Below are 12,414 nucleotides of genomic sequence, written 5' to 3' on the forward strand. Positions count from 1 at the left end.
CACTGTGGACCTGGGGGAGTTCTTCACCTCACCTGACATTGTGGCCTAACAGCAGGCAGAGAAGCACTGGTAGGCAGTTATACTGGGGAGACTGTTCTAGAGGTGCTCACCATCTATATTCCCAGGGAAGAACAGCATTAGGCAGAACAACAACCCAATCAGACTGTTTACCACTATCGGTACCATATTTGAAAGTTCCTCTGCTTGAGGAAATTTCTGAAGGATTCAGAAAATATGATTTTTAAAGATATACTTTAAAACTGAGACCTGGGGTTCGACCTCTGATCTGGAAAGAACCCACAGGCCACAGAACAACTAAGTCTACGTTTCACAGCTACTGAGTCTGTGATCTAGGGCCTGGGAGCGGCAATGACGAAGCCCACATGCCCTGCAGCCCATGCTCTGCAACAAGTCACCGGAATGAGAAGCCATCCAACTACAAGAGAGCAGCCCCCTCTCACCATAACTAGAGAAAAGCCTGAACAGCCAAAAATTAAAAAGTTAAAAAACCTGAGACCTGAAGGAGTGGCCCAGTAACAACATTTATTATGCCACTAATTCCTTCCTTCGTTTACTGATCACAGGTCCAGCACGGTGAGCTGGGAGAGAGCTGCGCACATGTGCTAGAGGGCCTTACAGATGGTGCCCTTAACCTGGCATTAGCTGCATGGATTGCACGTGTTGTGCTCCATTGCTTGCGTGAAGAAACTGCTCCTGCTGTTTCTGGGAGTGGGAGAGGGGCCAGGGCCATTGCACACAGGCTCCCAGTGGGAGAATGCAAGTTCTTTTGTGCAAGAAGACGCATTTGCCTTCCAGCACAAACTCAGGCAAGGTAGTCAGCACTCTGCTGTGGCTTAGGTTCCCAACCTGTGCACCCACGAAGCCCCAAGAGCTGGGGCTGAGCTGATTAAGAGATGTCAGCACAGCACCACGCTGAGTACTCTTGAAACTGACAGGAAACAGGAAACTCAATTTGAGAAGAGACTGAATGTCAGTTTAACTCAAGTCAGCAAATATTTATTGAGCTCCCATATGCTCCAGGATTGTTCTAGGAACCAGGATTCATCAGTGAATAAAAAGGACAAAATTCCCTGCCCTTGTAAACTTACGCGTCTGTGTTAAATCGCTTCAGTTGTGTCCGATGTTTTGTGGTCCCGTGGAACGTAACCCACCAGGCTCCTCTATCTATGGAATTCTCCAGGCTGTCATTTCATCCTCTAGGGGATCTTCCTGACCCAGGGATCAAATCTGCCTCTCCTGTGTGTCCTGCCACTGCAGGCAGATTCTTTACTGTTGAGCCACCAGGGAAACTATATATATATATGTATATGCATATATGTATATAACTCTCTCTATATATGTATGTATCTAATGGAATACTACTTAGCCATAAAAAGAATGAAAATTTGCCATTTGTAACATGGATGGACCTGGAGGGTATTATGCTTCGTGAATTAAGTCAGACAGAGAAAGACAAATACTGTGTGTTATCACTTAAATGCAGAATCTACAAAATTAAACAGGTGAATGTAACAAAAAAGAAACAGACTCATGAATATAGAGAACAAACTGGTTACCCGTGGAGAGGAGCAGGGGGAGGCAATATTGAGGTAATGATTAAGAAGCACAAAGTGCTATGTATAAAATAAATAAGCTACAAGGATATATTGTACAGTACAGGGGATACACTAAATATTTTTAAATCATTTAAGTGGAGTATAATCTATACAAATTTTGAATCACTATGTTGTAGACCTGAAACTAAAATAATATTGTAATTCAACTATACATCAATTTTTAAAATAAAAATAAAATTAATTTGGCGGGAAAAAAAAACTGTCATTTTCCTACTTCTTGATCAAGGTCCAATATAGTTATTGTGGATTTAAGGGTGGAATATCCTATCTAAAGTCCCACTCATCAACTCTTACCAATCTACCAGTCTCAGAGAAGCCCAAAGCTCTCAGGGTTGCATGACACTCACAGAAATGGAACTTCTTACACCTACCAAGGATATTTAAGGTGGAAACAATGATTCCCCGGCTGAGTCTATAAAACAATACCAATCAGGTGGGGTGGCCCCTGGTCAGGGAGAGGGGGACTCCTACAAGTTATATGAAGTGCTTCCTCACCTAGGCCTGACTACTGCGGGGCTCTAGAACCTAGTAGAGCAGAGGAGAGGGCCTGGCAGGTTCCAGGTTACAGAAAGACTTTCATGAGTCTTATTTTCCCTCTCAAAAGCTTATTCCAATAAAAGAGCATCTATTTGCACTCTGCCTTAGTGATGCTGCTGTTAATGTCCAGTGGGAGGTGCCAGAGTGAGAAATCAGGTTAAGTTTTGGAGAGACGCAGAGGAACCTTTCCAGAGAACACCTGAACACAATGCATTTAAAACCAAAGCCCCCTCTCTGTCATCCATCTGCATCCCCTCAAACCTGCTGCTGCTGCTCTTCCTTGTCCTTCTTTGTCCTCTTCCTTCGAGGTTCCCTACTTGGCTAATATAACCATGACTACCTTCCTATTTAACCTATATGCAGAGTACATCATGAGAAACCCTGAGCTGGATGAAGCACAAGCTGGAATCAAGATTGCTGGGAGAAATATCAAAACCTAAGATATGCAGATGACATCACTCTTATGGCAGAAAGTGAAGAAGAACTAAAGAGCCTCTTAATGAAAGTGAAAGAGGAGAGTGAAAAAGTTGGCTTAAAGCTCAACATTCAGAAAACTAAGATCATGGCATCTGGTCCCATCACTTCATGGCAAATAGATGGGGAAACAGTGGCTGACTTTATTTTTGGGGGCTCCAAAATCACTGCAGATGGTGACTGCAGCCATGAAATTAAAAGACGCTTGCTCCTTGGAAGGAAAGTTATGACCAACCTAGACAGCATATTAAAAAGCAGAGACATTACTTTGCCAACAAAGGTCAGTCTCATCAAAGCTATGGTTTTTCCAGTAGTCATGTATGGATGTGAGAGTTGGACTACAAAGAAAGCTGAGTGCCAAAGAATTGATGGTTTTGAACTGTGGTGTTGGAGAAGACTCTTGAGAGTCCCTTGGACTGCAAGGAGATCCAACCAGTCCATCCTAAAGGAGATCAGTCCTGGGTGTTCATTGGAAGGACTGATATTGAAGCTAAAACTCCAATACTTTGGTCACCTGATGCGAAGAGCTGACTTATTTGAAAGACCCTGATGCTGGGAAAGATTGAGGGCAAGAGGAGAAGGGGATGACAGAGGATGAGATGGTTGGATGGTATCACCAACTCGATGGATATGAGTTTGGGTAAACTCCAGGAGTTGGTGATGGACAGGGAGGCCTGGCGTGCTATGGTCCATGAGGTCGCAAAGAGTAGGACACAACTGAGCGACTTAACTGAACTGAACCTTCCTATCACCCTTCTGGAAGACTCCCTGACTTTAACCCTCTGTGCCCTTCCATCAACTATCCAGCCTCTGGAATGTCTCTCCGATTCCCCCTCTCCATCGGTGCCTCAGTTGAGGCCCTCACCTGTCACCTATACGCAGCCATCACCAGCTCCCTACTTCAGGCTCTCTCCATAACTGCCAAGTCAGGGCTATTGATAAAATACACTCACGTCCACATGTCACTGCTGCAAACAAAACTTTCTGGTTCTCAAGTCCATTTTCTTTACAGGTCATACCATTGTCTCCTCTAAGCGCCACCATTCAGAAACACAGGCATCTCTCATTAAACATTGCTTGAAAGAAAATGCTAAACAGGAGCCTCATTGCCATTATTTTAAATGGGAAGACTATTCGTGCATTACGTCTTAATCCAAAATCCTCAACCAACTTTCCAAAACATAAAACACAGTAAAATGCCTGTATATAACCAACAAGCTGACATATTAGGCTGTAAAATATTTTTAGATTTATATTTCTGTATTTGTCTGTTTAATAAATTGTAGTGAAATAAGAATGTAAAATATTTAAATATTAAATATTTAAATTTAATAAACAGATTAAATATTCTGATCATGAAACCATTACTATGGTTTCTTTATCCTAATAATGTACTACATGTCCCCTTAGCTGACATTCTGAGCCTTTCCAATTGTATTCTGTGAACTTCAATATGCTACCAATATGCTATATTGGGAATAAACCTAAAGGTTTTCTCTGTTGAGCTCGCCGCCTCATCACTCTGTTTAAAAATGCATCAGGGTTGGGGTACATATATGTAGTATTGTATTTCGGAAGGCATATGTATGTGTCCCATGAATAAATGTTCTATGTGGAAAACTGGGAAGAAGTTCTGTAGGGAATGCAAGCTCTTCCAGCATACCCAGGGATTTTCCCATTTCTGTGCCTTTACCCACCCTGTCTCAGGACATCTGTCTTTTCCCACACAGGGAACCTGCAGTTATCCTTTGGATGTTTTCATCTATCCCTTTCTCTCTGCTCCCACAGTCAGGCTCTAATACTAGCTAATTACACTAATGAGTTACACTAATATTTTTGATTCTCTCTCTGCCTAGACCAGCAGTATTAGATGCCCTGCATTACTTTGGGCATTCCTCTATCAGAGACCTTGCTTTTATTTTTTTAATTTTTTTTTGGCTGCATCACAGAACAGCTTGTCAGATTTTGGCTCCCCAATCAGCAATGGGACCTGGACCCTCAGCAATAAAAGTGCAGTCTTAACCCCTGGACTGCCAGAGAATTCCTGTTCCAGAGCTCTTGTTTTTATACTGTAGTCTTTTCAGATCCATCTTCTACAACTCTGAATATGCATCAGTCAGAATTATCTGGAGGATGCTAAAGTAATAAATTACCTCTGAATCTCAGCGGAGGGACACAAGGGGAGTTTCTTTCTTAATCACACTGTGGGTGTCACCTGGACAGCCCTGCAAAGTAGCTGTCCTCCACAGGTCGGCTCAGGTTCCAGGATGCTTCCATCCCAGGGTGCTGCCACATCAACAGCTGCTGGCTGTCCAATGATTAACCACTGCAAGGGACATGGGTTTGATCCTTGTTCAGGGAACTAAGATCCCGCATGCTGAGTGGCTTCACCAAAAAACAAACAAACAAACAAAACAATTGCTTTTTTCCATTATCCTTGGAGAACCACACGTCAGTTCTAAAAATCATACCATCACATGGAGGCAGAAAGACACACAACAAGTCTCAGCAAGTATGTCTGCCCATCACATCCTGCGGAAGCATTGAAAGAAGAAAGAATATTTTAGAACAGTACAGAGAAAGGGCAAAAGAGAGGGGAGCTGATATGCTGGGCTCCCTTTTCTCTCCCACACCCCATCAGTCAAGGTTTACTCCACCAGAGCTCAACTCCTGGTACTTTCAAGTCACATCATCTGGTGATCGGCAGCCACATAAGAGGCCAGACCTCATCTGACAATGTGACATTCCATCTACATCAGAAAGAGAGGGCATACAAACATGTGTCCTATTCCAGACAGGAATTCCCAAAACTGATGCCAGAAGGCAAAGGGAACCAAAAGGGTTCTATAACCTTTAAAGAAATCTGATCAATCATCTAAAATCTTCCCACAAAGAATACACAAAGGCCAGAGAGTTCTATTGGTAAGTCTCCACAAATTTCCAAGTCAACATGTAATTCTAAACATACATAAACTTTTACAGAAAATAAAATAGAATACTTCACAGTTCATTTTATGAAACTAATACTTACTATAGTAAAATCCAAGGGGGATTATATAAGAATAGAAATTTATGATCCTAAACTCATGAACATGGATGCAAAAACTGTAAACAAATGTTATCAATTCATGTCCAGTACATATAAACATATATGGTGTAATAAACTGAGTTGAATTTATTTCAAGAATTCAAGGTTAAATAGATTAAAAATCCATTAATATAATTTACTACAGTAACCAAAGAGATAAACTACATTATATTGATGAAATAAAACAATTACTGAAATTCAAAATCCATTTATTATAACTACTTTCAGCAGGGTTGAAATAGAAAGGAATGTCTTTCAGCTGATAAGCTTACAGCAAATACCACACTCAATGGTGATGACTAAAAGTATTTCTTAGAAAGCATGGACCATGTAAGAAAGCCTGCAGGACCACTGAAGGTATATGTGAACTGCACAATCTGCAGGAAGCACCATTTACATCACAGACATTGAAGATTTGAATATGAATCATGAGGGTTTCCTAGTCTCTAGGAAAGATGGTGTGGCCAGTACATCACGTCATCTTCCTTCACGTCTTTCTTCCCTCACTTCTCCATTCTCCTCAGCATCACCAGCCTAGGCTTATAACTGCCAAATAAAGTGTCAGCACTCCAATCCTTGCCTCACCTTCTGCTTTCTGAGGAGAACTGGGCTATGACAATCGGTATCAGGTGTAATGAATCCTTGGAATGGAATTTTGCAGCTGGATCCCTCACCTCTGTAAAATAATAGGAGCTTTTTGCTGGGAATAAGTGGAGTGGCAATAACTTCTGATGTGTAGTGGCTTGGGAATGTCTTAAGCTTTAAACTCTGGCTAATTTGGGTGAAGGGAAGATGGAGAACAAGTCAATGGCAGTTAAAGTGGCTGGGAACTTATGGGAACCATGTTGTTAATAATTACAAGGGTTGCAGCGTACTCTCCTGACCTTACCAAAAGAGAATGATAGGCTCAGGACAATCCAATTCCACTTTAAGATATGCTCCAATTACTAGAATATTCTATGGCAACTTTAAAGGAGGCCCTTATCTCCTACAGTCTCAGGGCAGACTGAGCTGAAAATTAGGCTCAGGGTCTGATTACTTGCAGGTCTTCATAGAGCTTCAAGGAAGAATAGGTGTGTACCTTTGGCCTTCTTCTATAATTGGGGCTCTTATAAGGGAAAGAGTGAGACCATGAGACCTGGGATAGTAACTTTTGGGTGAGAAAACCTGAGACTCTTGAAGATTTCAATTTTCCTGAGGTTTCCTTAATTGGCATAAGAAGCCCTTTCCCTCTTACCAGAGTAGAGTAGCGTCTCCTTGCTTGGAGACAGAATAATCATTTTTCCTGAAACATGTGCTTTACATGATGACATTTGTTCTCCTTGTAACCCTCCCTCAACACCCCTCACTGTCTACAGGCCAATAATCAGAGTCAGATCTCAGACTGTACAATTTAGGGCCCAACTAGAAGACAGAAACTATGCTGGTTACTTTAATAGAATCGAATATTAATAACCATTAAGCAGGTATTTGAAAACAGGAAGTGCAAAAAGGGAACAATAAGGTATTTCATGAAGCTAGTAACTGTTGGAAGCAGCTCTCACCCCTATGGCTGGGAATCGAATGGAAGGAGTAGAAATAGTAAAACCTAGAATCTTGGAGGGCCTGAAACTCAGGCGCCTGGAGGAGGGGCGCTGCCCTACTGACGGTAGTGTTTCTGAGCCAGGGGAGGAAAGGGGTCTCTGGGGATGGGATCCAGATCTCTGAGCGGGTGCCAGGGGGCTGGTGCTGGGATCCAGGAAACGAGTTTGTGCCGAGGTTGGTTCTGTGAATGTTGGAAAACCTGCAAAGTGTAATCACTTGCTGCTACTGGAACAAACTTCTGCAGCCAGGGTTAACCTTAGGGTTAGGAATATGAATATCAGAGATGGGACTAGGAAACAAACAGGAAAAAGCAAGTCCCTTCTTCCTCCAGCTTCCTAGTCTAGCACCTGCTATTGACAGAGTCTAACAGAGAAACAGCTGGCATAGGAGAAGTTGGTTTGCAGAACCCAGTCCTAGCAGAGTATAGAAGGCAGGTGTGAATCTGAAAGGCAATAGCTTCAAAACTGACATTCAGTCTTGGCAGGGAAGCAAAAGGCCTGCAGGAGCTCACGAATAGACGCTGTCCAAATCCAGAGCACAGTGGACCTGAGTCTATTAGTCTAGAAGAACATAGAGTTGAGTAGGGCTGAGTTCATCGACATGCAGGCGACTCACTGTGACTCAGGATTTAATGATTTGGCAAGAACTCTTGGAGCTGATGCTGACAGTTTGCTGGAAAGGCGCTTTGAAACCTGACCTCGATACTGGCCTACGAAATAGTGATGCCAGAACTTCCTTTCTGTGGTTTGGAAGCTCTATGTTCCCTAGACTCCAGGGCCTAGAAGGCACAGGGGACGGTCCTTCACTAACACAGCAACAGTAACTTCACTAACACTAGTGGGGAGAAGCAGGCACCATGACACAGCTTGGCAGTGCATGTTCTCTGTAAACTGGGTGGAAGGTGGGGGGTGCCGCCATCATGAGCTTCCTAATATCAGTGGGCATGATGGGATCCCTGGAGTGGCAGTGGCCAGTTTGGGGGCACATGATCATCAGAGGCAAGGTGGACATCATTCTACGACTGGCAGCAAGGCCATAGTGGCAGTCAGGGTCCCTTGATCTTTAACTCTCAGGGATTTATAGTGATGGCTGTTACATTCAGTTGCTCCTAGAGCAAGAAACTGGATAATCAAGAAAATGGATAATCAAATGCCATTCAATGTACAGTCATCCCTCAGGCTTAAGCAAACCAGCTTTCACAAACTAGCCCTTTGGCTGTAGCCCACCAGGCTCCTCTGTCCATGGGATTCTCAGGCAAGAATACTGGAGTGGGTAGCCATTCCCTTCTCCAGGGGATCTTCCCAACCCAGGGGTGGAACCCAGATCTCCTGCATTGCAGGCAGATTCTTTACTGTTTGAACTACCCAGGAAGCCCTAAGAACAATTAGGAAAGTTGGTTAAATAGTTTTAAAAATCTATTTAAAAATCAGAGCACAACAAGGCAATAAAGACATAAAATATGAAAGCTCCAGAGAGAGGGAAACTTAAAAGTGAGCCAGACATGGCATAGCTTTTAACTTGAGGCATTTACTGACTAATAAGCATTGGTCATACTCAGCTGAGTGCAGGGTTCCAGAGAATAGCAAGGAGAGATAAGAAGGCCTTCTTAAATGAACAATGGAAGTAAATAGAGGAAAATAATAAATGGGAAAGACTAGCGATATCTTCTGGAGAAGGCAATGGCAACCCACTCCAGTACTCTTGCCTGGAAAATCCCATGGATGGAGGAGCCTAGTAGGCTGCAGTCCATGGGGTCGCGAAGAGTCGGACACGACTGAGCGACTTCACTTTCACTTTTCACTTGCATTGGAGAAAGAAATGGCAACCCACTCCAGTGTTCTTGCCTAGAGAATCCCAGGGATGGGGGAGCCTGGTGGGCTGCTGTCTATGGGGTCACACAGAGTCAGACACGACTGAAGTGACTTAGCAGCAGCAGCAGCAGACATATCTTCAAGAAAATTGGAGATATCGAGGGAGCATTTCATGCAAAGATGGGCACAATAAAGGACAGAAACAGTAAAGAACTAACAGAAGTAGAAGAGATTAAGAGGAAGTCATAAGAATACACAGGAAAACTATACAAAAAAGGGTCTTAATGACCTGGATAACCATGATAGTGTGGTTACTCACCTAGAGCCAGATATCCTGGAGTGTGAAGTCAAGTGGGCCTTAGGAAGGATTACTATGAACAAAGCTAGCAGAGGTGATGAAATTCCAGCTGAATTATTTAAATTCCTAAATGATGATGCTGTTCAAGTGCTGCACTCAATATACCAGCAAATTTGGAAAACTCAGCAGTGGCCACAGGACTGGCAAAGGTCAGTTTTCATTCCAATCCCAAAGAAGGACAATGCCAAAGAATGTTCATACTACTCTATAATTGTGCTCATCTCACATGCTAGCAAGGTAATGCTCAAACTCCTTCAAGCTAGGCTTCAGCAGTGTGTGAACTGAGAACTTCCAGATATATAAGCTGAGTTTCAAAGAGGCAGAGAATACGTGTGTGCTAAGTCGCTTCAGTTGTGTCTGACTCTTTGCAACTCTATGGAGTACAGCCCACTAGGCTCCTCTGTCCATGGGTTCTCCAGGCAAGGATCCTGGAGTGGGTTGCCATTTTCTACTCCAAGGATCTTCCCAACCCAGGGATCAAAACCCTGTCTCTTATGTCTTCTGCATTGGCAGGCAGATTCTTTACTGCCAGTGTCTCCTGGGAGGCAGCGGAACAAGAGAATGAATAGGCTACATTCATTGGATCATGGAGAAAGCAAAGGAGTTCCAGAAAAACATCTACTTCTGCTTCATTGACTCTGCTAAAGCCTCTGACTGTGTGGATCACAACAAACTGTGAAAAATTCTTACAGAGATGGGAGTACCAGACCACCTTACCTGTCTCCTGAGAAACCTATTTGCAGGTCAAGAAGCAAGTTAGAACCAGACATGGAACAACGGACTGGTTTCAAATTGGGAAAGGAGTACATCAAGGCTATATACTGTCACCCTGCTTATTTAACTTATGTGCAGAGCACATTATACAAAATGCTAGGCAGGATGACTTACAAGCTGGAATCAGGATTGCCAGGAGAAATATCAACAACTCAGACACACAGATGATATCACTCTAATGGCAAAAAGTGAAGAGGAACTAAAGATCTTGACGAAGGTGAAAGAGGAAAGTGAAAAAGCTGGCTTGAAATTCAACATTCAAAAAACTGGTAAAGGCATTTGGTTCCATCACTCCATGGCAAATAAAAGAGGAAAAAGTGGAAGCAGAGGCAGATTTTATTTTCTCGGGCTCCAAAATCACTGTAGACGGTGTCTGCAGCCATGAAATTAAAAAACACTTGCTCCTTGAAGGGAAAGTTTCCAAAAAAGCATGTTAAAAAGCAGAGACATAACTTTGTCCACAAAGTTTCATATAGTCAAAGCTATGGTTTTTCCAGTAGTCACGTATGGATGTGAGAGCTGGACCATAAAGAAGGTGTGAGTGCTGAAGAATTGATGTTTTCAAATTGTGGTTCCAGAGAAGACTCTTGAAAGTCGCTTGGACTGCAAGGAGATCCAACCAGTCAATCCTAAGGAAATCAACCCTGAATATTTATTGGAAGGACTGATACTAAAGCTGAAGCTTCAATACTTTGGCCACCTGATGGGAAGAGCTGACTCATGAGAAAAGACCCTGATGCTGGGAAAGATTGAAGGCAAAAGGAGAGGGGAGCAGCAGAGAATGAGATGGTTAGAGAGCCCATCATCAACTCAATGGACATGCATTTGAGCAAACTATGGAGAGAGTGAAGGACAGAGGAGCCTGGTGTGCCGCAGTTCACGAGGTGGCAAAGATTTGGACACGACTCAGAAACTGAACAGCAACAAACCATTGGTCTAGAGAACGAGGAGCTGAGCCACAGAGACGCTGACAGAAGAGCTGTGGCTGAGGGACTGTGGATAAAGCAGAGTTTTACGAGGTCTCAAGGGTAAGGGGGAACGAAAATGGGAATTCAGTGCCCACCAGGTAGGCACAGTTCCGGTAAATAATGCTGTTTTCAGCTGGGACCCCTGAAGATTTATATTCTAGAATAAGAACTAACTTAAAATAAACCAGTCTTTTAAAACCAAAACCCACAATCAAGAAATGGGCAGATCTAAATAGACATTTCCCCAAAGAAGACATACATATGGCAGGAAAGCACATGAAAAGACGCTCAACATCACTAATTATTAGAGAAATGCAAACCAAATGGGGTGTCACCTCACACCAGTCAGAATGACCACCATCAAAAACCCCATGAACTATACAGTCCATGGAATTCTCCAGGCCAGAATACTGAAGAGGGTAGCCTTTCCCTTCTCCAGGGGATCTTCACAATCCAGGGATCAATCCCAGGTCTCCCGCATGGTGGGCAGATTCTTTGCCAGCTGAGCCACAAGGGAAGCCCAAGAATACCGGAGTGGGTAGCCTATCCCTTCTCGAGTGGATCTTCCTGACCCAGGAATCAAACTGGGGTCTCCTGCATTGCAGGCAGGTGCTTTATCACCTGAGCTATCAGGGAAACCCTCCAAAAGTCTACAGACGATAAATGCTGGAGAGGGTGTGGAGAAAAGGGACACCTGCTACACTGTCGGTGAGAATGTAAATTGGTGGAGCCACTATGGAGAACAGTATGGAAGTTTCTTGAAAAGCTAAAAATAGAACTGATGTTTAGTCGTTTTAAAGCCGTGTCTGACTCTTTGCGACCCCATGAACTGGAGCTCACCAGGCTCCTCTCTCCAGGGGATGTCCCAGGCAAGAATATTGGAGTGGGTTGCCATTTCCTCTGCAGGGGATCGTCCCGACCCTGGCATCGAACCCACATCTCCTGCGTCTCCTGTACTGGCAGGTGGACTCTATACCACTGAGCCACCGGGGAAGCCAAAAGTGAGAACAGGGTGTAGGAACACCGTGAAGGAAAATGCAGTCTCCTGAGACTCATCACAGGAGCTGCAACAAGAGAGGAAATAGTATCTAAAACTTTGCGCTCCGGAGGGCTGAGTGGAGAGGGTCACGGGTAGGAGCCAGGACCCTCAGCCGAGGGACACAGCCGTTGCGCTGCGTGGCGC

At 43.7% G+C, this 12,414-nt stretch overlaps 1 protein-coding gene across 1 annotated transcript in view; it reads right to left on the minus strand.

The window, feature by feature from the left end:
* The window catches only part of RAD50 (RAD50 double strand break repair protein), a 257,110-nt gene that overhangs the window by 135,006 nt on the left and 109,690 nt on the right, over nucleotides 1-12,414 (minus strand). The window lies entirely within an intron of this gene.

This window comes from Muntiacus reevesi, chromosome 1, assembly GCF_963930625.1.
Source record: "Muntiacus reevesi chromosome 1, mMunRee1.1, whole genome shotgun sequence".
Lineage (NCBI taxonomy): Eukaryota > Metazoa > Chordata > Mammalia > Artiodactyla > Cervidae > Muntiacus > Muntiacus reevesi.